This window comes from Dipodomys ordii, unplaced genomic scaffold (assembly GCF_000151885.1).
Source record: "Dipodomys ordii isolate 6190 unplaced genomic scaffold, Dord_2.0 Scaffold73, whole genome shotgun sequence".
In the NCBI taxonomy this organism is placed as follows: domain Eukaryota; kingdom Metazoa; phylum Chordata; class Mammalia; order Rodentia; family Heteromyidae; genus Dipodomys; species Dipodomys ordii.
The window spans coordinates 2,496,889-2,520,301 of record NW_012267289.1 but is presented as its reverse complement, the minus strand read 5'-3'; positions in this window follow the sequence as shown (position 1 = coordinate 2,520,301).

The following is a 23,413-nucleotide window of genomic DNA, read 5'->3' as shown; positions in this document are numbered from 1 at the left end:
AAAGAATTGAAAAGGGGTGGATGGGTAAGATGGTTAAATGCCTTTTTATTTTTTTTTAAGTATGAGTTTTTCTGTAAAGCCTTAGAGAAACCTTTGGCCCAGAAAGTAGTTGAGTAGGGATTAAGTTCTTGCAAGGAAAAAAAGTTTGTTCCCTGAAGGTATTATAAGGATCCCAGCTGTTGGGGGTACATACTCCCTGGTTATGATTGGCACTGAAATGTCAAAGCTCAAAATCCCTAGCCATTAAATTGCTTGCCTTAATCACAAAAGGCCTGTCCATGCCCCCACAGCTGTGGATCAGGCCAGAGCTGCCTATCTCAGTCTCCTTCAATCCTTTGACTGGAGCTACGCTTCCCTCCGACCCTTCAATTATGCCATTCTTCTTTCCTGCCTTTAAGAAAATCTTTATTATTCTGCTTTAGAAAACTCTTTCACATAAAAGGCATTTAATTCTAAAATTTCTAGAATTCTTATGATTGTTTACTACCCATAGAATAAAGAATGATGATTTAAAAAGAGAAAAAAATGCATTTATGTGATAGATTTGTCAGAGTCTACATGGTTAAATACATAATATTTTGGGACATATTAATAATAACATATATTATAAGTGTAATTATTTCATATACATCTATGCATATGTATACATTGCATATATGCATGTTTGATACATACACAAACATATGTATGTGTAATCTCTCTATATACACATATATGTAATACACACACACACATATATATATGGAGATAAAGCTAGAGATATACAAACAGAAGTATAGTGACAGAGAAAACTCACAATATGGCAGGCATGTCTAGAATATAATTTAATAGAGATACTTTTGTTAAAGTTTTATATATAAATATATAAAACAATATATAAAACATTATAATTAATTAATATTAATATATTAATATAAAACATTAAGATATTTAGTCTTTACAGGAATTCTGACTTAAACCACATTTTTAAAAAGGTCTGATGTATTCATAAATTCATTAACTACAACTCCTTTGTACACCAATTAAAGATAATAAAATACCTTAATAAAATAAATAAGTAGTTAAAAATGTGTTTGCTGATTTATCCTAATTGGGGGGGGGTAGTTCCGCTTTGTTACAGCTATAACAACCAAGTAATTTATTCTAAATACTTTCCATATCATTAGATCACCAACTCAAAAGTCGGCATTAGTGGGGATAAAATAATGGCTTTAAATTAAAGCTACTTTGAACAAAGATGGGATGGTAATTAGAGTCCAGCCAAGACAAAAAAACTGGTGATCCTATTTCAAAAAGTCCAGTTCTGTGGTAGGTAGAGGCAGAATGACCATTGTTTAAGGCCAGCTTCAGGCATAGAGTAGTGGGAGACCCTATGTGTAAAATAACCAGAGCAAAAGGGTTAATTGGTAGAGTAGCTGCCTCATAAACATGAGGCAAAGTTTGCAGGGAAAAAGTCAATCCTGCTCTTTTGTCCAATGTTCATAATAAACTAGGTCACTTTTTTTCTTATTTGGTCGGTTTTAGGGCTTGAACTGTGGGCCTGGGTGCTGTCCCTCAGCTCTTCAGCTCAAGGCTAGACCTCTACCGCTTGAGCGAGAGCACCACTTCCCGTTTTCTAGTAGTTTATTGGAGATCAGAGTCTCACAGACTTTCCTGCCTGGTCTGACTTTGAACCGTGATCTCAGATCTCAGCCTCCTGAGTAGCTAGGATTATAGGTATGAGCCACCGGTGGCCTGGAGATGACAAGATTTCTGCAAAGTAGTCATTATCTATGGAAAGTTTCATCTTTGCTCTTCTGAATTCATCCAAATCCATGAAACTCAGCCTTTGCCTTCTGTTTAAGGTCAGAAACCTCTCTTCAGACTCTTCTCATTAGGTTCGGTATTTTAGATATGATTGAGCCATGTACCAGTCCTATCATCCTATATTTTAAGTTATAATGTAATAGTTGTTTTGAAGATACTTTATTCTCAGATGTTCCCTAAAGGTAACAGTCAAAAAAGATTTATGTATCTTTATAAAGCAGACTTTAAAGTTTGATTTTATTCTGTTCCATTTTTAAGCCCATTCTTAAATACTTCAAGATGTATTGTGAAGTATGTACAGAAATATCATTTTTCTAGTTTATTTAGATCACATTCTTTTGCTCAGAGAAGGACTTGAATTCTGCATTAAAATTTGGGGTGAATCGTATTCATTGTCTTTTGCTTTGTATTTTCAGGTAACTCTAGAGATTCTAAGCTCTTTCATTACAGAATCTTATTCTTTTTTTTTGGTATATTTTTTAACGTAAAAATGCTGTATAGGGGGGTTACAGTTACATGTGCAAGGTAATAAGTTCATTTCCTATGCATTACCTCAGTGGATTTTTAACAAAGTTGTGAAGTAGAACTACTATAGCTCTCATTTTAGCTATGAAAAAAAAACTCAAAAAATATAAATCGAACAATACCCATGATATTGGTTTCTTGTTCAAGGACCAAAACCATTAATTTGTAAGTGTTGCAGCCCACTGGATCTTTGGCAATGATTCTTTTAGTAATGATTCTATGATATCAGAGACTGTACTTGATGGAGAACATTATACTCATGGTGAATTTGATTAGCATTAATTGATAATTTACATCCTTATAATTTGCAATGTATATATATATATATATATATATATGAAGGCATATAGTGAGAGTAACTATAAAAGAATAGATGGCATTTATTCAGCATGTGGATAACAGTAGCAAAGCTGAAAGAAAAGAAATTCTGAATGTTGATAAAAGCCCTTCCTTAAATTATATTCTTTATTACCTTAAAGTCATTATAAAGTGTGTTTCAAATGAATATCTCAATTTATGCATATGAAATATCTTAATCAATGCCACCTCTCCTTTATTCTCCCCATATCTCCTAAACCCATCCAGTCTCTCAAGCCACATATGTACATTGAATATATAACCCTATTTTCTACCATTGGCCTTTCCATTCATTTGCCCCTTGCACTTGAACTCACTCTTCCCAATACATGATGTTTCATCTTTTTCATATTCATTTTATTAAACTAAAAGTTAACTTTTGAAAGGAGTTATCCTATTGGAATACTTCAGTGTATATACATTAGTCAATATGTGCATGTGTGCATATGACACTATATATGTTTTCGTACAAGTTTACAATTTAGATTTAACTTCCACATGTGAGAAAAAAACACATAGTCTATGTCTCTGAATCTGCTTTGGTTTTCTTAATTTTTTTCAAGTCCATTCTTTTCCCTGCAAATGACATAATATCTTTCTTCCTAATATATGAGTAAAATTCCATTATACACACATATAACACACACACACACACACACACACACATATGTGTACATTTTAATCCACTTACTCATTGTAAGGCAGAAATGAAGTATTTAAATGAAGGTAAGTCTCCTTTTCTTTCATAAAAGAATCACTTCAGTATTTTCCAGAACAAAGCCGACTTAGTGACAAGAATACAACAGCCTGAAGTATATTCAAGAAAGCAGGGGACAGAAGAAAATTTTTTGTTCCATGTCAGATAAGGCAACTAGATGCTACTAGGCTTCATCCTATAAAGACACTAGGTAAAACTGAAACACATATACCTCAAATTTATACTACATGAAGAGTGAGAGGGGCCTTGGTATATGCTGTCAAGAATTAGTAATGATTATAGACAGGTACCTGTGGTTCATATCTATAACACTAGCTAGCTAGTTGAGGAGGCAGGGAGTAAAATAAACATTACTGGTATAAGCCTTGATTGGCTTGCTTACTGCCTTGAGTAGAGTTGTACCATTTGACATGTACGTTCAGCCACTGGCATCTGGCATTTTGCTTATATCTTGTCACCTACTTTCAAGTAATCATTGCTATTTTGAAGGATCCAAAATAAACAGCCTGGTCTAATCTGTGAGTGCTTTTATATAAATATAGTCAGATGTTTTCAGTGCTCAAGGAAAATTGATTAATCAGTACAGCATCCAGGATACTCTTGGAGTAATTCTCTTTTTGTTCTAAATATATCATAGTCTTTATCCTTGGCATCAGTTTGGTTATGATTTGCAAGGCAAACTGAAATACACAGCACAATCAATCTGAACTCTATTACTCTGTAATAGAGAAAAATTCCTCAAATAAATGTTCTTTAACACTTATGTGAGATACAATTGTCTCATGCTAATTTCTCCTTTTGAAATGTACAAACTCATTCTACTTAAATTCTTGAAAGATTAGTAACTATTTTCCAAACTTGCTCCTTCCTTCCAGCCTGTGTACCATCTGGTCATGCTAAAATAAGTCATAGAGTTCACTGATTCAAGCCATTTACCTTTTCAGTGTCATTTAGAATGGATCATCAATAGGCCCACATACAATTTTCAACATTACCATCATTTCATAGGCTCCATATTTCAACAAATTCAGGATTTATGAAAATTCCCTCACTTTTTTACATATTATATTTCTATAAATTTGCTGGAAATGTTTAATAGAAAATTTGTTTTAACTGTGTAACAAAATATCTTTAAGCAGTTAGACAAAATAAATACCATTTAACAAAGCAGTTTATGAATGAAATGCACCTTGATCAGTTTTACCCCTTCAACATTCTCTTCCTCTTCAACCACCCCCCCTCGCCTTCCCTTATTTAAAAAAATGTGGTATATACAGTGAATTGTTGACTGTATGGTTCACCTTTCTCCTCTTCCTTCCTCGACTGCTCTCCTTTTTTTTAACCTTACCCCTATTGATTGCATGTAAGCATTTTCTGCTGCTTATTTTGTTAGATTTGACCTAATGTTTAAAAAAATATCATTTGAACTGTCCATAGAGTTTGTCAAAAAAATCAAGGAAAGACTTGATAGATGGGATTGCATCAAACTTAAAAGTTTCTACATCGCAAAGGATGTGGCTAACAAGCTAAACAGAAAGCCCACAATTTGGGACAATTTTTTTTTTTTTTACCAGCTGAACATCAATCAAAGGCCTAATATACAGAATATTTTTAGAGCTCAAAAAATTCAACACTCAAAAATTAAACCTTCACAGTATTTTCACAATAAAAAATAAAAATAAAAAATATTTTAAAACATTTATAGAAAAAATTAAACCTTCAAAGAAACAACATCCCTATTAATAAGATAGGATAATGACTTAAAGAGAGACTTGGCCAAAAAAATGAACATAACCAATAGACACACATGAAGGAATGTTCATCATCTCTAGATATAATGAAATGTTTTCTCTCTCACCCCAGTGAGATTGGCCACGATCATGGAAAGTAACAACAATAAATGCTGGCAAAGATTAAGCCGAAAGGAAACTATTGATGGGAATGTAGGCTTGTTTAACTACTCTGGGAGGCAATATGGAGGTTCCTTAAAGAGCAAAACATTGAACTATCCTATGACCCTGCAATCCCACTTCTGGTCATTTATCCAATAGAACATAAACATGCTTATAGTTAAGCCATCAGCAGAACCATGTTCATTGCAGCACTATTTAACATAGCCACAATATGGAATCAACCTGGATAGCTCTCTGGGCAAATGGATTGAGAAAATGTGGTAAATATACAAAATGGAATTTTATTCATCAATTAGAATGACAGTGTACCATTTATCAGGAAATGGAAAGATGTGGAAAAAATGGTTTCCCTCATATGCATGGTTTCCCTCATATGTGATGGATAAGCAAACCTGATTTTTTGAGTCTCTATGAATTTACCTTAATTGCCTACCTCACTCAAAGTAAAAGAAAAAAAAAACAGAAAACCTCCACCTTGAATTTCCATTTATTTAAATTCCTCAAGTACTCAATCCATGAGCCAACGAAATTAAGCTTTCTTCTTTACCTAAAGACACTCTTTTAAGCCAGGGACAATACTGAATTTCCAGAGGAATGCAGTTAGGCATGCTTTATTGGAGTTTTGGGGATCAGTCTATTTCATGTCTTTTAATTAATCATCAGTGTCCTTATTGCAATTAACAAGACTCCAGTCTTTTCTAATCAACGTCCTAGCATTCACATAAGAAATATGGTTTAGCTGTAAATTAACTGGAAGTGTAATTCTTCAGACTGCAAAGTCAATACCTGCGTTTATTCTTCAGTGACTTCTGTTCTCAGCAGTCTTTATACTTTCAACTAGGTCATAAGAAGTATTTGCATGTCTTACCAATCTCTGGGGAAAATGTAAGCAGTTAGTTTGTCTTTTATTCATTTTCACTGCACAGATCTTGTAGGAACTATATCTCTGGCTGTAAGACATGAATTAAATTTCTCTGTAGTTGAGGCCATTTAGCTCCCCAGAGTTTCATTCCAACTAGTAGCCAATTGTTGTTTGCCTTCCTAGCACTTATTTATTTTTTTGCTTTTTCTACTTAAGTATACCAAAAATGTAATTTCCTGCAATCTTCTTGCTCTTCTCAGAAGCTGTCTCCATTCTAGTTTCAGAGAAAGGTCATGATTTTCTTTTAATAATTGATATTTTTATATTGGTACCCACAACGGTGGGTAAATATATAGTAGAGCTTGTCCTTTTAGGCTGAAAGAAAAGATTAATTTTGGATTATTGGAAAAGTGATATACTCATATGAAGGTTAGAACTGTTACAATTTTCTACACAATGAAAGATGTCAGACTAAGGGAAAAAGAATGACACACACATTTTGGGACAAAAAGGCAAAATTTATCAGATATCACCAAAAGCCCAATTAAATCATGGCTATATTCATTCTGCAATTTTGGGTCTTCTTAATCATAATTTCCTTTTCAATATAACTCATTAAGACAATTATCAATGGGATCTCTGTTACTTGTAGAATCATGAGTCCTTGTTTTTTTAATTATTTCTTTTTTACTGATATGAAGAATTGAACTCAGAGCTTTGTTTTTGCTAGTTTTCCTTTTTCGGCTGGTATTCTACCTCATGATCCCATTCTCTCACCCAGACTTTCACTTCTAATTTAGGAGATGGAGTCTCAACAATTTTTTTGCCTGGTTGGCTTTGAGCCATGATCCTGAGGTATCAGCCTCATGGGTGGCCAGGGTTACAGGCATAAGTTACAAGTACCTAGTTGAGAAAAATTATAATTCTCAATGTGTTTCCAGAAAATACAATAACTTCATCTGCCAGTGTATCAATAAATTCTATGTCTAAGCTAGAAACTTATTCTAATCTAGTGGGAATTTCTACATATTTTATTTCCTTGATTTATGTTTTCTTATCATTGTCTAGTATTAATTTTTGTATTTTCCTGAAATTTGTATTTCAAGTATCAGAAACATAATTAAAGCCATTCAATGAAAGGGTGAAATTATAATTACATTTTCCCTTTGCTGTGAGTCTCAAATAAACAGAGATAGTTGAGTCCGGGTACTATTTGATCTTGCATCAGACCTTCAGATTATTCATGATGTTGGTTTTTGTGGGTATTCAGAATTTACGATCCCTGAGGTCATGGAAGTCCATCTATATCCATATTTCAAAAGTAAGCTTTTATGAGTGTACACAAGCAATACAAAGCAAAATTGGAGTTCTGTGAGAAGCTGAGAGAATGACGTTTAAACTGTGATGGAGATCTCAGTATGTTATAGGCCTTAGGAAAATGGAATGTCTTCTAAGGAGAGTTGAAGGCACAGGCAGAGTCAGCAATGGGAGAGAGGCCAAGCAGATTATAATGGACAAGATCACAAGGATGGGGCTTCCCAAACTATTAAGGGTTCTTGTAATGCCTCTACTGGACATTGCTGTCAGCCTAGAAGGTACACACGGACAGAGGGTTTCTGCAAGACATTATGGACAAGTATTTGATTATTGTTGGTATTACCACACAACTGTGGGTTTATCTATGCAACCTTTTGATAATCTCAACTCAGAAAAGTTCCTCCAAACACATAACACCCCACAAACTCTAGCATGACATCACTACTCACTAAGAAGGAAGTCTAGAGATCTGGGGAAATATGAATAAGTAAGGCTCAATATGTCCCTTCTGAATTTTAGTCTTGTCTTGTATCCATCCCTTCTTTTCTGTAATGTTATCTCCCCTTTCTAAATGGGAACATTTATGAAAGTTCCTAATTGGAGATATGACTTTTTTCTTGATTTTTATTTTATTTTTTAATTAAGTAGATGTTCAATGGAGGTAACATTTAACAAAGCAGTTTACACATGCAATGTATCTTTAACAATGTCACCTCTTTCAATATTCTCGCTTTCTACTTTTCACACCTTCAACCTACCTCTATCTTAATTTTAAGTTTGTGATATATAAAATGAATTATTGACTGCATTCTTCCTCCTTTTATTCCCCTTCATCCATCTACCCTTCTCCCCTTGACTCCACACCCGCCTTGAATGCACCTATTTCCTGGTGCTCTTTGTTGGGCTTTGATCTAGTCTTTCTAAGGGTTTATACTATTTGAGCTCTCTAAGAGTGCATTATATTATATTAACTTATCTGTAATCACTTGCATATCACTCAATATGTTTACCTACAGATTTATAAGCATAGTCTTTCTACCTCAAATGAGAAGAACCATGCAATCTCTGTTTCTTTGGGTCTGGCTTACTTCACCCTTAATAGATGAATGGAACAAGGAACTGTACTATATATACACAATGAAATTCTAATTATCTGTTAGAAAGAACAATTTTGTGTCATTTGTAAGAAAGTGGGAATACTTGGGAAAAAATATATTAAGTGAAATAAGCCAGATGCAGAGAATCAAAGGTTTCTTGATTTTTATAGGGCTTACGGAGTAAAATTCATTGAGTTTTACAAGAGAATGTGTACTTGTACTTTTGAGTCACATGGAAATTCTTGTGATTTGGGGCCTACAAGAGATAGACTAATGGAAATTTCAGTTATGAAGGAAGAGTATGAAAGGCATGGTTGTTTACAAGGGTCTTCTTATAAACCTTATGCATTGAAGGCTTGGTACCCAGATGTTTGCACCAATTAGAGGTGACTGGATTAAGAAGGTGTTAATTTCATCAATGGATTTACCCACTGGGAAATGTATAACTTAATGGTTTGGCTATATGGAAGTGGAGGCTATATGGAGGAATTGGTCTCTAGGACATGGATTTATGGAGCTCATAAACATATGAATATATATATATATACACACATAAATGTGTATAGATACATGTGCATATCTGTATACATATAATAAAATATGCATTTTTTTCTTTCTGGATACTTCCTTTTAAGCTCCTCTGCTTCCTGGCTGCCATTTCTCTTACATTCTCCCACAATCGTCTGCATTGCTCAGGGCCAATGTGGTGAAACCATAAGATCATGGAGTGAAACCGCTGAATCCAGAGCCAAAACAAATATTTTGTCTTTTCAAGTTGATCAGGTCAGGTATTTTCTCACAATGATGAAAAGTGACTAACACACTGTATATGTAGAGATCTGGGAAGCAATAATTTACCTTAGGAAAATCAAGATGTAGCTATCTTAAAACATTATAAAATTTAAACAGAATTGTTTTGTTATGCTCAAATTTTTCTCTTTTTATCTCTTTTTTATTATCACAAAATTTAAAAGAATGAATAGCTATTTCTTTTATTTAATTAATTCATTGTTTCTTTCAAATGTATTTTTCACTGAGAAGTAATTCTTCAAGAAATACTACACAAATGTGAATCTTTTGAATGCACAGAATGTATTTTAGGTTGAGCTCAGTACTTGCAACTACAATCATCCATCCTCACAGGAACCACCTAGTATTTGAGCAAATCTCTAATTGGGCAAGGACAAAAATTGGGCCACCAGGTGGCAGTATCACAGATGTGTGCTAATTATACATCCCTTTGATGATGATTTTGCATGAACACACTATCCTCCGACTATGATAAGAGGCCACTATTCAGAATACAAGGAGGTCAAGAGAACCTCTGAGATTGAAAGAAATGGGGAACAAAAAGGATATATCTCAATATCTTTACTCAGAAGTACTGTGGAGAGTATTTGAATCAATGTGCTTGAATGGAAGTAATGACCTAGAGTTTTAAAATGCTGAGATTAATTTTATCTATCACAATTAGATATTGAGAAGTTTTGAGGCATATGTAAAACACATAGACTCTAATGACTGATAATAACTTCACTTGGACTATGTTTAAAACAACGGTGTGTGTAGAAATTTGCTTTCACTCTGAGCAGCCTTTCCTGCCTTTTGAGCTTTTTAGAGCCTTAATAGGCTCAAAAAAAAATTCTAGGAGCCAATATACAAAGGGCATCTTTGGCTCATTTATGTAACATCTACTGAATACCATTTTGAAGTGCCTGTTTTCTGGATTGTCAAGATCCAGGTGGAATACTCAGTTTCCATTCAATGTTTCATCATGCAGAAAAAGATTATTTTATTCCTGCCCTTCATATTATATTCCGGGTAGTTGCTTGTTCCCATTTTAATTTCTTCTCATGCCATTAAACCTCTTCTGTTTATGTATTTTTTATATTTCAGGTTTTTTTAACAGGAGTATTGGAGAGATTGAAAAATAAGCACAAAATCAATAAGTATTTTGACAAATGTTTGCATTGAATAGCTTCTATATGAACAATAGTACTAAAAAATTAGAAGTTTTATTTTATCAGTATGTCATCAGAACAGATTCCAAAACATCAAGATTGGGTTTTAGACCAACATATTGCTAAAAATTTCAGATAATTACAAATACTGGATGAATTGCACCATTCTTTAACACACTCACCAGCATTTCTGAACTCCATAAGGAGTTCATAAATTAGATTGCAAAATGATTTGAGAATCTTATTTAATTTGATTAGATTAATTAGTGAATTTTGTCATGAAAACTTAATTCTTTACAGAAGTAACACATTCTTAAGTCATATTTCCATTAAAATACTGTATTAGTGTTTAAAAATATCTTCTTTACTAAAGTCTCAGTGTTTCTAAAATTGTTCACATGATCAAATTTTGGAAAGATATGTACACCTTTCTCCAAAGTGTCTGTAAACTCCTTATCATTGTTAATTATTTCCTTGTCAGTTAAAAAATATGATTTTATTTTGGTTGATACTTGAGCTGTCATCAAAGGCAGATATTATATAGTATTACTCTTTGATTGAAGTTGAGTTATTTGTAGATAATTTAAATCATCATGGCTATTGCTAAGTTGAGTCCATTTAATATTTTTAGACCTTAAAATAAATGACCATGCTCTAAAATTTCTTCTGGATGGAATCATCAAATGAACTATCAGTTGAGACTTTTTTAGCTTTGGCTTAATTATCATGGACTGTGACATAATTTAGCCTGTTCAACAAAAATTGATTATGTTATTTATACAGGAACTGGAGAGAGATGACAAGTTACATGCATAGTATGTTCAGAATTTTCTGTTTTCTATGTTTCATCTTTCTCTTGGCTTATCAGAGTTCTTATGAAAGGTGGCTTTCCTTCACAGTCTTAAAATGATAATATCTAAGGTAACAATCATGAAATTATCAAAGCAAATAATTATCAGACTGGATGGATGTAAAAGGAGGAATGGCATATTCATTTCATATAGTGCAACAATTTTAAGAAAAAAATGCATTTGCTCTGTTTTAACATGCATGGATTCTTTTTTTTAAATTATATTGTATTTTGTTGTAAAGATGCTGTATAGAGGGGTTAGAGTAAGGTAATAAGTATATTTCTTGTCAAATATTGTTACCTACTCCTTCCTTTTTCTCCCATTAACCTTCTCTGCCCCTCGCCCCTTGAGCCCCTTGAAGTTGCAAAGTGTTCTGGCTAATCATTTCCAATTCAAAGACGCAATCAGCAGATGATGCTTACTTATTACCATGTGTTCAGTATTTCCTAGTTACTGTTGTCAGTAAAAATAAATGCCTTCTATTTAATTTTCTAAAATATTGGCTTTCTGGACTCTGAAAAAATCATGAGATCTGGTGATTAGAAAGCTGTCAGTGATTGTAACATGGAGTATTGAGTCCTGTATGTGTGGCAGACGCCAGAGAGCAAAAGGTTCAGGGTTGACATTATTTCTACAGAGATCCTTCAAATGCAGTAAGTTGTGCTCTCATGATTCTAAACATTCACGTTTATTTGAATAGAGGAGTACAAAGTCTTCATTACATGTCAAAAGTCACAAATAAATAAAGGATTAGTTGTTGTCCTCCACTTATTTGTAGGCCTTTGACACGGTAGTGACACTGTTCACTTATTTAACTCAAAAATCAGGCAGTAAAGCACACTTACTTTCACTAGAAATATTACTAAAAACTGACTTCCATATTTTCTTCTTCATAGACTGACCATTTGCAAAGCTGGTCAGAGAGTATATACATATAGAAAAGTAAGAGCTATTGGACAAGCTGTTTTAATTTTTATAATACGGATATATTACCAGTGAGAAGAGATAGAAGGAGAAAAACAAAAGAGGGGTAACAATGCTTGACAAGAAATGTACTTACCTTCCTCATGTAACTATAACCCCTCTATACAGCATCTTTACAATAAAATAAAAAAAAATTAACAACATAATAGCTTTCAGGAGACATTAAAGTTATCCAGACTCATAAGAATAAAAGTTTGGAATGAATTCTTAAAAAGTATGCTGGATTTTATTGTTCTATCAGTCTTGGGGTTGTACCTTTCATATTGTCAGTCACGGGAATTGAACTCAGGGCCTGGGTATTGTCCTCAGCTCCCTCCTGTCCCACACACAACTCTGTTCTTGGTTTTCTGTGTTTAATTGGAGGTAAGACTATCATAGTATTTCCTGCCTTGTCTGGTTTGGAACTGTTATCCCCTAATTTCAGTTAGCTTTTTGAATTGCTGAGATTACAGGTGTGAGCTACCCACAGCACAAAACCACCATTTTAATTTTTGAATTACTTTAGAGCTAAAAAAGTAATCATGTAAATATAGTGTTGAAACATTTTCTCAAAATTACATAACATGTACCATATATTTTAATTCAGATGATTTACATGAGTTTATTTAAATGACTAATGCAGTTTATAATACCAATTGTTTTTAAAAAGCTTATTTACATTTTCTGTGGTACTGGAGATTGAATTGTGGGACTTGTGTTTTCTATAAAAGTACTCTATTAATTAAGGCACACCCCTAAACCTTTTTATTTTTGTTATTTTTGACTCTGGTCTTATATTTATACTCAGACTAAATGGTCTGTAATTATCCTATTTACCCTTTCTGCATACCTTGGATATGTGCAGACATGTGCCACTACACCCAATTTAAAAAAAAAAAAAACTAATTGAAAATAGGTCCACTGAACTCTTATCCTGATTGGCCAAGAACCAAAATCCTCCTGATCTTTTCCATCTGTGTTGCTGTAGGATCACAGGTGTGAATCATCATTATAAATATATATATATATTTGATGACCTATTCAATTTGGTTCAGAATCATAAACTTTTTGCTTGAATTCCCTGGAAGCCATGTGTTAGGAGACAATTCCTGTTTCAATTCCATCAGTGACAGGCAGAAGTATAGGAAGTCAAGCATGTGGCCAGCCACATATATCATATATATTTTCATACCTTGAGCTGTCTGTCTCTTTCTGTAGACAGAATGACCAAAGATTTCATGAGATAATGTTATTGGGCAGATTTTCTTGCATTATAATCTTTTGGGATTTTTTTTCTGCTATGGCTGCAAGCAAAGTGCTCCATTTTCGCCTTATATACATATACCAAGCAGATGCAGCTCTTAACTAAATATGATATCTTCCTTTTATTTAGGCTGAGTGAAAGTTCCCATAAGTCCATTGATCTGGGATTAGAGAACAATATTAAATTAATAACTAACTTAGAAGAAACTTCCAACCTTATGTACCTTATTGCACCACCTAGATTGACTCCATTCTGTATTTCCATACTCTTGTCTGAGAAAATATTGTTTGTAGACACTGTGCATATATGTTAGCACCTTTCTGGTTTCATTGCCATTTGGCCTGTATAGATATGCGCTCAGGTAAAGACAATATTACCATACCTTAGAATCTTTAGAGTAGCAGATTGGTAGCAGATCTAGTAAGTGTTAGAAGAGTTATTCCTTCTTTCTTGAATATGGAATTCTGACTAGAAGAAGTACATTGCAGTGGGACTCTTGGAAATTCCCATTGTGAGATTTTTGATCACTTTGATTATATATATTAAACTATATCTTCTTTTGATTTTCCACTGAAGTTACTTCTAAACATACGATGTTTTATCCTTATGGATAGACCCCATTAGGTCAGGCCCCCTCACTGGCTATCATTTTAATTTAGTTTCTTTTTATTGCAATTATACTAAATTATTAATTAGCAAATTAGACCTCATTCTTGCACATCTCCATCCCAGGGTTAGAGTCTCATACCTTTCCTACCTGTGATATTATTTGGCATAGGAGACTTGTTCACAGTATGAATTCTGCATTGTCTGAAGTTTTGACACATTTAGAATTTAGGTCTGTGTTCACAGACAGGAGATAATAATCTTGTTTGATTCCAAGAAAATTCTAACTCACAAGTGTTGCTTTAAACCAGTGATTAACATATTTGTAATACATATTTTTTAGATGGCCTTAAGGGTAATAAGCAATATTTACTGGATCCCAAAATTCTTATGATTGCTATGTCCTCTAAACCTGTCAAATGTTCCAATAGTTTCATCAATGAGTACATTTTCTCATACTCACATATCATCCCAGTTTACCACAGTTGAATGTTTTGGCAAGTACAGTGATGCAACATGCTTGAACTAACATTTTTCTACCTCTGACCTTTGAAACATTACTCTTTGCTGTCCAGTTGGTGAATTGTCTGACTAAAGAATCTCACTTGTGCTGTCAAAATTGGATGGTTACTTGTAGCACTTCTTGTTTTAGGTCACAAATCCTGAAAGGTATCCATAATACAGCATTATCTGAAAATGATTTCTTGAGAGCACGCCTTTATTTAGACAGAAATCAGAACAGCAGATATAAGGCAAGGTAATACAACTAACTTAAATTCCTGTCTCAGCTTCTACTGTAGTTTGAAAACTGATGATTCGCTTCAATGCCTATGTGACAAAACTTGGTGCCCAAGTATGCAATGGGGTATTGGAATGTATTGACTGAGGATAACCTTCTGTCACAGAGAGTAATTGTGAGTAATTATTGGCCAAATTGCATAACCTCTTTAGAGAAGGGGGAGGAGGATGGCAGGTAGGTGCACTAAAATTAATTTTTCCCCTGTGGGGCGTGGGTACATTCTCTGAATAAAATTTCACATGCATGTGATTACTTAAAATTACCAGATCTGTATATACAGTAAATTGAAGTACTTCAGGGAAGCAGAGTACATCTGCTGTAATCTTATTTGGTTTCCGTTGTTTAGATAGAATATCCACACTACAAATTGTTCAGATGATTGTCAATCCTCACTTCCACTTTGGGCTGTGAAATCCTATACATTAGCTAGGTTCATAGTACTGTGTGAAATGAAGATGTGGCTATTATCCTGTTATTTGGATCATCCAAAGCAGATAACTTGGGCCCCCAATTGGCTTTTCTTTTCTTAGCTGAATGAATCAATTTACCTGTTTAAATTGATAAAAACCGGCTTTCAGCTTAGTATATTGGTCTGTACCTGAGTATGATTGGTTTTTCTACACAACCTCAAATAGTTTATATGAAATGATAAATATCAGGTGGCTCAGATGAAGGGTGTAGCACCCTTTGTCCGAGTAAAGCTAACTAAATGATTTCAGACACTTTCTCAAGTTGTGACGAGTAATGAAATTGTATTTTTATTTAATCTCTCTGTCTGTAGTTTCTGCACCTTTAAAGGTAGTTTAAGTTGTGATTTGATAGAGCTTTCCTCATTCAGGAAAATGTGATTGCTTTTGTGTTTCTAGGGATGTTAGAATTTGATGCTGAGATAATTTTGTAGCAGAATTTCATGGTACATTTTAATGTAAGATGATGTACTCTCATGAGCATTTTTAAATTTTAAAAATGAACATTTGTATTATTGACTAATATTTTCTAAAATATTTGAACTATATTATCTTGAGCTGTAAAAATCTATTTGATTCATAGAACCAAGGAATTACCATAGGACATTTGTCCCTAGGTGTCCCTGTTATTAGTTGATTAATATGTTAGAATTTATGATTATTTGCCTCTTATGTTTTCATTTATGGATGAGAATTTTATCACTAGTGACAAGTCTTTAGAAATATTGAAGGCTTTCACTTATTAGGACATTTGAAGGATTTTTAGTGTGAGGTTTGTGAAAAGAAAAATAGAAGTTTAGCCACACTTTCTGAATTTTCCAATTTGTGTCTTTTGACAAAAGATTTTAATTTTCTTAAGAGTAGCTTAATTTTCAAAAAGGACAGCGAGACTATTTTAAAAATGAAATGTTTTACATGGGAACAAAAGCACCCTTACTATATTACTGAACTGTACTTCAAATATAGAAACTCCATTCTGTTTGCAAAATAGTACACAATTTAACGGATACTTTTGAAAGAATAAAACCTAGAAAGTGCTATGGATTGAATTTATTGCATCTAATTTTATGTATTTAAGCTCCAATACCATATGTGACTTCAAATGCAATTGGACACAAGATACGTTGAGAGAAGGTATTTAGGCAGGGAATCAATGCTAATTGAGGTTCTAAGATATAACCATTATTGACAGGGTTGGTGTCTTTCTTTCTACAGGCAGGAAGAAAGAACACATGAGGATGCAGCCAAAGAGTCACTAAGCCATGAACAGCGCCATCAGGAATTGATTTCCACAAAAATTATCTTAGAATTCTATGAATTTGTATGGCTTAAAACACCTAGATTGTCCTATCTTGACATGGAAGTCTGAGAGAAATAATACTTAAAAACATTAGGGATTTCAAGACTCAGTCAAATTTTGTTTATGTTGGGTCATTTTCTTCCACTGATTTCTTACAAGAAAACATCCACTGATTTATTGCAATAAAATATCCAATTTAGAGCAAGATTATTGATTGAAATGTACTTCAAGACATCATGTAGATGTTCACAGTGATTGTTGGTGTTTATGTTGGTATAGAAAATATATCTCGTGCCAGGCGCTGGTGGCTCACGCCTGTAATCCTAGCTACTCAGGAGGCTGAGATCTGAGGATCCCGGTTCAAAGCCAGCCCGGGCAGGAGAGACTGTGAGACTCCTATCTCCAATAAACCACCAGAAAACCGGAAGTGGCGCTGTAGCCCAAGTGGTAGAGCGCCCGCCTTGAGCTGAAGAGCTGAGGGACAGCGCCCAGGCCCAGAGTTCAAGCCCCAGGACGGACAAAAAAAAAAAAAAAATGGATCTCTTGATTTTCTTGGTAAAATTTGTAGGTAGAACCAAATCCACATGTATTGATTTTTCTTGTTTGATTTCACATTCTAAATATGTTACATTTTATGCTTAATGCATACTAATAATAGTTATTAAATATTTCATGTATTATATATATTCCATGTCATGATAGGATTATTCTCCTTATGGAATGGGACAATACTACAAGTTAGGCTCATTTTTCTATCACACAGAGACCAAGTAATATATCCAGTTATGTATTAGCCTGTAACTCATATGTATTTAAACCCTAAACAAGAGCTATGAGGGAATACACAGACATACAGGATGACAGTAATTTTTGAGATTTTTATATAAAAAAGGAAACAATCTGTGCTTGAACAGACTACTACAGAAGCATATTTATGGGTTTGTTCATTTGTTGATTCTATCATTCATTTAATCTTATGATATTCACTGTGATAGGGTTATACAAATAGATTGATAGCTCCATGTGTAATTTTTTTAAAAAAGTGTAATTGCAAGAATCATGTAACCATGGAATAGTTCATGCTATTTTCTCAGAAAACTTCCTTGGACTCTTTCAATTTACTATCTTGAGTGAAACATTGGAAAGACAATGAAGAATTTTAGTTAGATTTGGGATATCAAAAAACTAAATTTTCATGTGGTTCTTATCCTTGCTATTGTTAATGTGATGAATTATATTATTTGATTTGCATATATTGAACCAGTTTTGCATCCCTGAAATGAATCCTGTTTGATTGTGGTATATGATTTTTTTTGATGAGTTGTGAAGGCAATTGGCCAAAATTTTGTTGAGAAGTTTTGCATCGATGTTCATCAAAGAGATGGGTCTATAGTTCCCTTTCTTTGATGAGTCCCTACCTGGTTGGGGGATAAGGGTTATGATGGCTTCATAGAAAAAGTTTGGTAGTGAACTTTCACTTTCAATTTCTTTGAAGAGTTGGAGGAGGATTTGTGTGATTTTTGCTTTGAATGCCTTGTAGAATTTAGCTGTAAACCTATCCAGTCCTGGGCTTCCCTGGGGTGGAAGGTCTCTTATTGTTGTTTCTATTTCCATGCTTGATATGGGTCTGTTAAGTTGGTTTAAATGATCTTAGTTTAAATTTGGCATGTTGATATTTGCTAGGAAATCATCCATTTCTTCCAGATTCTCAACCTTATTAACATGAAGGTTTGAAAAGTATTCCCTTATATTGTTCTGAATCTCGGTTTTTCTGTGATGATATTTCCATTCTCATCTCTGATTTTGTTTATTTGGGTTTGTTCTCTCTTTTTAAAATAAGATTTGCTAAGTGTCTGTCAATCTTGTTAATTTTTTCAAGGAACCAATTCTTTGTTTTGTTGATACTTTCTTTTTTTATTCTAATTCATTTAATTCTGATTTAATTTTAATTATTTGTTTCCATCTTCTGGATTGGGGTTTAGCTTGTTGCTCTTTTTCAAGGAGCTTCAGGTATTTCATTAAATTGTTGGTTTCAGATATCTCCAATTTGTTGTTATAGGAACTCAGAGCTATAAACTTGCCTGAGTACTGCCTTTGCTGTGTACCAGAGGCACTGATAATTTGTGTGTTCATTTTTGTTGAATATAGATGTAGAACAGCATTTGACAAGATCCAACACCCCTTTATGATTAAGGCTCTGGAAAAACTAGGAATCCATGGAACATTCCTCAATATAATAAAGGTTGTGAATGACAAACCTACAGCCAGCATTGTACTTAATGGTGAAAAGTTAAAGCCATTTGCATTAAACTCAGGAATGAGACAAGATGTCCACTCTCTCCACTTCTCTTCAATTTAGTATTAGAATGCCTAGCTACAATAATAAGACAATATGAAAACATAAAGGGGATCCAAAGAGGGAAAGATGAAGTAAAACTCTCACTCTTTGCAGATGACATGATCTGGTATTTAAAGAATCCCATGGACTCCACTCCCAAATTACTCAAGCTGATTCAAAACTTTGGCAAAGTATCAGGGTACAAAATTAGCCCTCAAAAATCAACAGCTTTCCTGTATGTCAACAATGAGAAGAGTGTGGCTGAAATCAGGAAATCAACTCCTTTTGTAATAGCCCCCATCCCTACAACACACACACACACACACACACACACACACACACACACAGACAATACCTAGGAATTTACAAAAGAAAACTTTCAAAGCCTAAAAAAAGGAAATTTAGGCAGAACTTAGGAAGTGGAAAAACCTCCCATTCTCCTGGATTTGGAGGATTAATATTGTGAAAGTGTCAGTACTGCCAATGCCTATCTATAAATTCAATGCAATATCTATCAATATTCCAACCTCATTCTTCAATGAAATAGAAGAAGCAATCCAAAATTCATATGGATCAATAAAAGATCCTGAATAGCAAACACAATCCTTATCAGAAAGAACAGTGCTGGAGGAATATAAATACCAAATTTCAAACTCTACTACAAAGCCATAGTAATCAAAAGAGCTTGGTATGGGCACAAGAACAAACCTGAATACCAATGGAATAGAACTGAAAACCCAGAAATGAACCCAAAGACCTATAGCTACCTAATCTTCAATAAGGGAGCTAAACAAAAAAAAAAATAGACTGGAAGGAAGACAGCCTTTTCAGTAAATGGTGCTGGCAAAATTGGTTAAATACCTGTAAAAACTAAAGCTAGATCCTTATATATCACCCTGCACCGGAATCAACTCCAAATGGATCAAAAACCTCAGTGTTAAAGCAGGCACCCTGAAAACATTACAGGAAAGAATAGGAGAAATTCTAGGGCTCCTTGGTACAGGTAGAAATTTTCTTAATAAAGACCCAGGTATACAACAAATCAAAGAAAGGTTGGACAAATGGGATTGCATGAAATTGTAGTTTCTGCATGGGAAAGGACATAGCTGGAAGACAGAAAACAAATTGGGAGAAGATTTCACTAGCCATACATGGGACAAAGGTCTCATATCTAAAATATACTTAGAACTCAACAACAACAAAAAACCTCCCAAAAACAAATCCTCAAAGAAACGACTGCCCAATAAATAAGTGGACTAAAGAATTAATGAGAAACTTCTCTGAAGAGGAAATAAGAATGGCCAATAGACACATAAAGAAATGCTCAACCTCTTTAGCCATAAAAGAAATGCAAATCAAAACAACATTGAGATTCCCCCTCAATCCAGTTAGAATGGCTATAATCAAGAGATTTAATAACAGATGCTGGAGGGGATGTGTACAAAAGAGAACCCTACTGCATTGTTGGTTGGAATGTAAACTTGTTCAACCACTTTGGAAAGCAGTATGGAGGTTCCTCAAAAGACTCCACTTAGAGCTCCCCTATGACCCAGCAATCCCAGTTTTAGACATTTACCCAAACGATCACAAACAAGGTCATACCAAAGCTACCAGCACATCTATGCTTATTGCAGCTTTACGTACCATAACTAAGATATGGAACCAACACAGATGCCCCTGAGGAGATGAAAGGATCAAGAAAATGTGGTTTATTTAAACAATAGAATTCTGTGCCTCCATCAGAAAAATGACATTGCCCTTTTTGTTATGAAATGGAAAGACTTGGACAAAATTATATTAAGTGAAATAAACCAGGCCCAAAGAAACACAGGTCCCATGGTTTCTCTTATTTGCAGTAACTAGTATAAGTCAAGGACAAGCAGAAAAGATTAAAAGCTATGTACATATGACCAGATAAGATGATGTTAAGGAAGATGAACACCATGATAGAGACACAACTTTTTTTTTCTTTCTTGCTATTGTTTTTAACGAATCTAAAGTGTATTATGTAATTTGTTTCTCTTGTATGTTCTTCCCCATGGTATAACCTCTGTTTTCACTGTATTTGATGTTGGTGTCATTTTTCTAATTTGGGGAGGGGAAGGGAAATAACAAAATGCTGAAAAAACAAGAATAGAGGTTGACCCATTGTAACAATGATATGTACAAGACACTATGTAGAAAATAAACTTTACAACTTGGCGGGGGGGGGGGAGAGTTGGGGAGGTGGTAGGGAGGAAAGGGATGGTGGGAAAAAACAAAGGAGGAGGGAACAATGCTTGATAGGACATGTACTCATTTCCTTACTCATGCAACTTTAACCCCTCTATACAATATTTTTATACTTAAACAAATAAAAAAATCTAAATTTTCAATCAAGACTCCCTCCATCTCATACCATTCTCTTTTCCAAACCCCTGTTCACATAACATATCAATTCTTCTCAGAAAGTCTGATATAAATCAGCAGGAAATTTATTCAGTCTTAGGCTACTTGTATTATTTTTTAATTAGAACTGTTTTTAATGTTTTAATTTCACAGATAATTATGGAACTGTTTATATCTTCTTGGTTGGAATTTTTATCATCAGTTTTATTAATTTGAGTCTTTTGTTTGGTTAGATGTCTAAGGCTTTGTCAGATTCTCTTTATTGATTTTTTTCTTATTACTCATTTACTTCCATGTAGTTAATATCAGCTCAGAACAGTATCTCCTTCTACTAGTTTTGAGATTGGTTTGTTTTTGTGTTTCTAGGTCCTTGAGGTGTATCAGTAGGTTATTTACTCAAGATCACAGTGATGTGTGTGTGTGTGTGTGTGTGTAATTGTGTGTGTGTTTTAGTAGAAACTAATACCTATAATTTTTTCCTCTTAGATCCACTTGTTATTTTATCTTGTAGGTTCCTGTATGTTGTACGTTATTTTAATTTTCTTTGAGGAAGTTTCTTATTCCACCATCCCTTTTTCCTTTCTTTTCTTTTCCTTTTTTTTCTCCCTTCAGAGACTATCTTTGCTGGTACTCTAGGACTTGAAAAATACTTCCAGTTTTCTTTTAGCTGATTATTTTGGAGACAACATCTAGTAGATTTCTCTGCTCAGAGATAACATTTAGGAAAGGCAATTTGGACACTGAATATATTCCTGATATAAAGTCACATATTTAAAATTTGAATTCTCTTCATATGCCCTTGAAAAAATAAGATACTCTTTGAATTTGTGTTTACATAATAAAATACCACAGGACACTGAATAAGGCAAATAAAAGCCAATGTGAATATTTCCAAAAATACAACGATAGAGTTCCAATACATCATTTCTTATGATTTTTTTTTCAATTCTGGAAAATTTGTACAGCTTTTACTTGACATTTATAAGAGCTTTGGGGCACCTAGAGGGAAAATATTACTCCTTTCATTAATAAGTAAGATAACATTGTCTTAAAACTTGTACATACCTCTCTTTTTCAAGTTACTTGCACACCTAAGGCTCTAATTTATGTCTCCTTTCCATTTATCATTCCATTTTTCTTTACAGTCAACTTTCCCCCATTTTTTCTTTATTTACTAAACTCAAGAAAAAGAGAGTTCTGGAATTTGAAAAACGGGCATCTTCAATTACAGTTTATATCTAGTACTCTACACAAGTAACTCCTCCCAGAGTTAGATACAATCTCAAAAAGGGTACTTACAACCTTCTGGCTGCAAAATATTTATTATGTCATTCAACTCTTTGTCCCCGGTTTAGTCACCTGAGCAATGTAGACGTTGACTACAGAAATGTCTACAAAATTTGTCACATCTTTTTTTTTTTACTACTGTTTTTTTTTACTACTAATTGCTTCATCTAATTGAGGATTTTGGTGTTCACAGACAATCCAGACATACGGGCATAAGAAATTCTCAATGTAATAAAGAAGTGAGAACCATCTCTTTGGAACTGATGAGATGATGATATTGACTGTAAGATGGTGACTCACACTGCCAATCCTGCATTTGTGGCCTCCAGAATGAGAGAAAGCAGGAACACACGTTTAAGGCCAGAATGGGCTGGAGAGTAAAACTCCCTTATTAAAAAAAAAAAGATGAATGATACAGTTCCTTTTTCAAAAAAAAAGTTTCATAGTTTGCTTCCCCTCCTTAAGTCTTCATTGGTATAGAAAACACTTCCCTTGAAATAAAGATGATGCATGTCATCTTTTTTCTGGATGTTGTTACAAGGCTGTGGCTGATTTTTGTTTTGTTGTCTGAAATTTCTCTTCCACCCTCCTTGC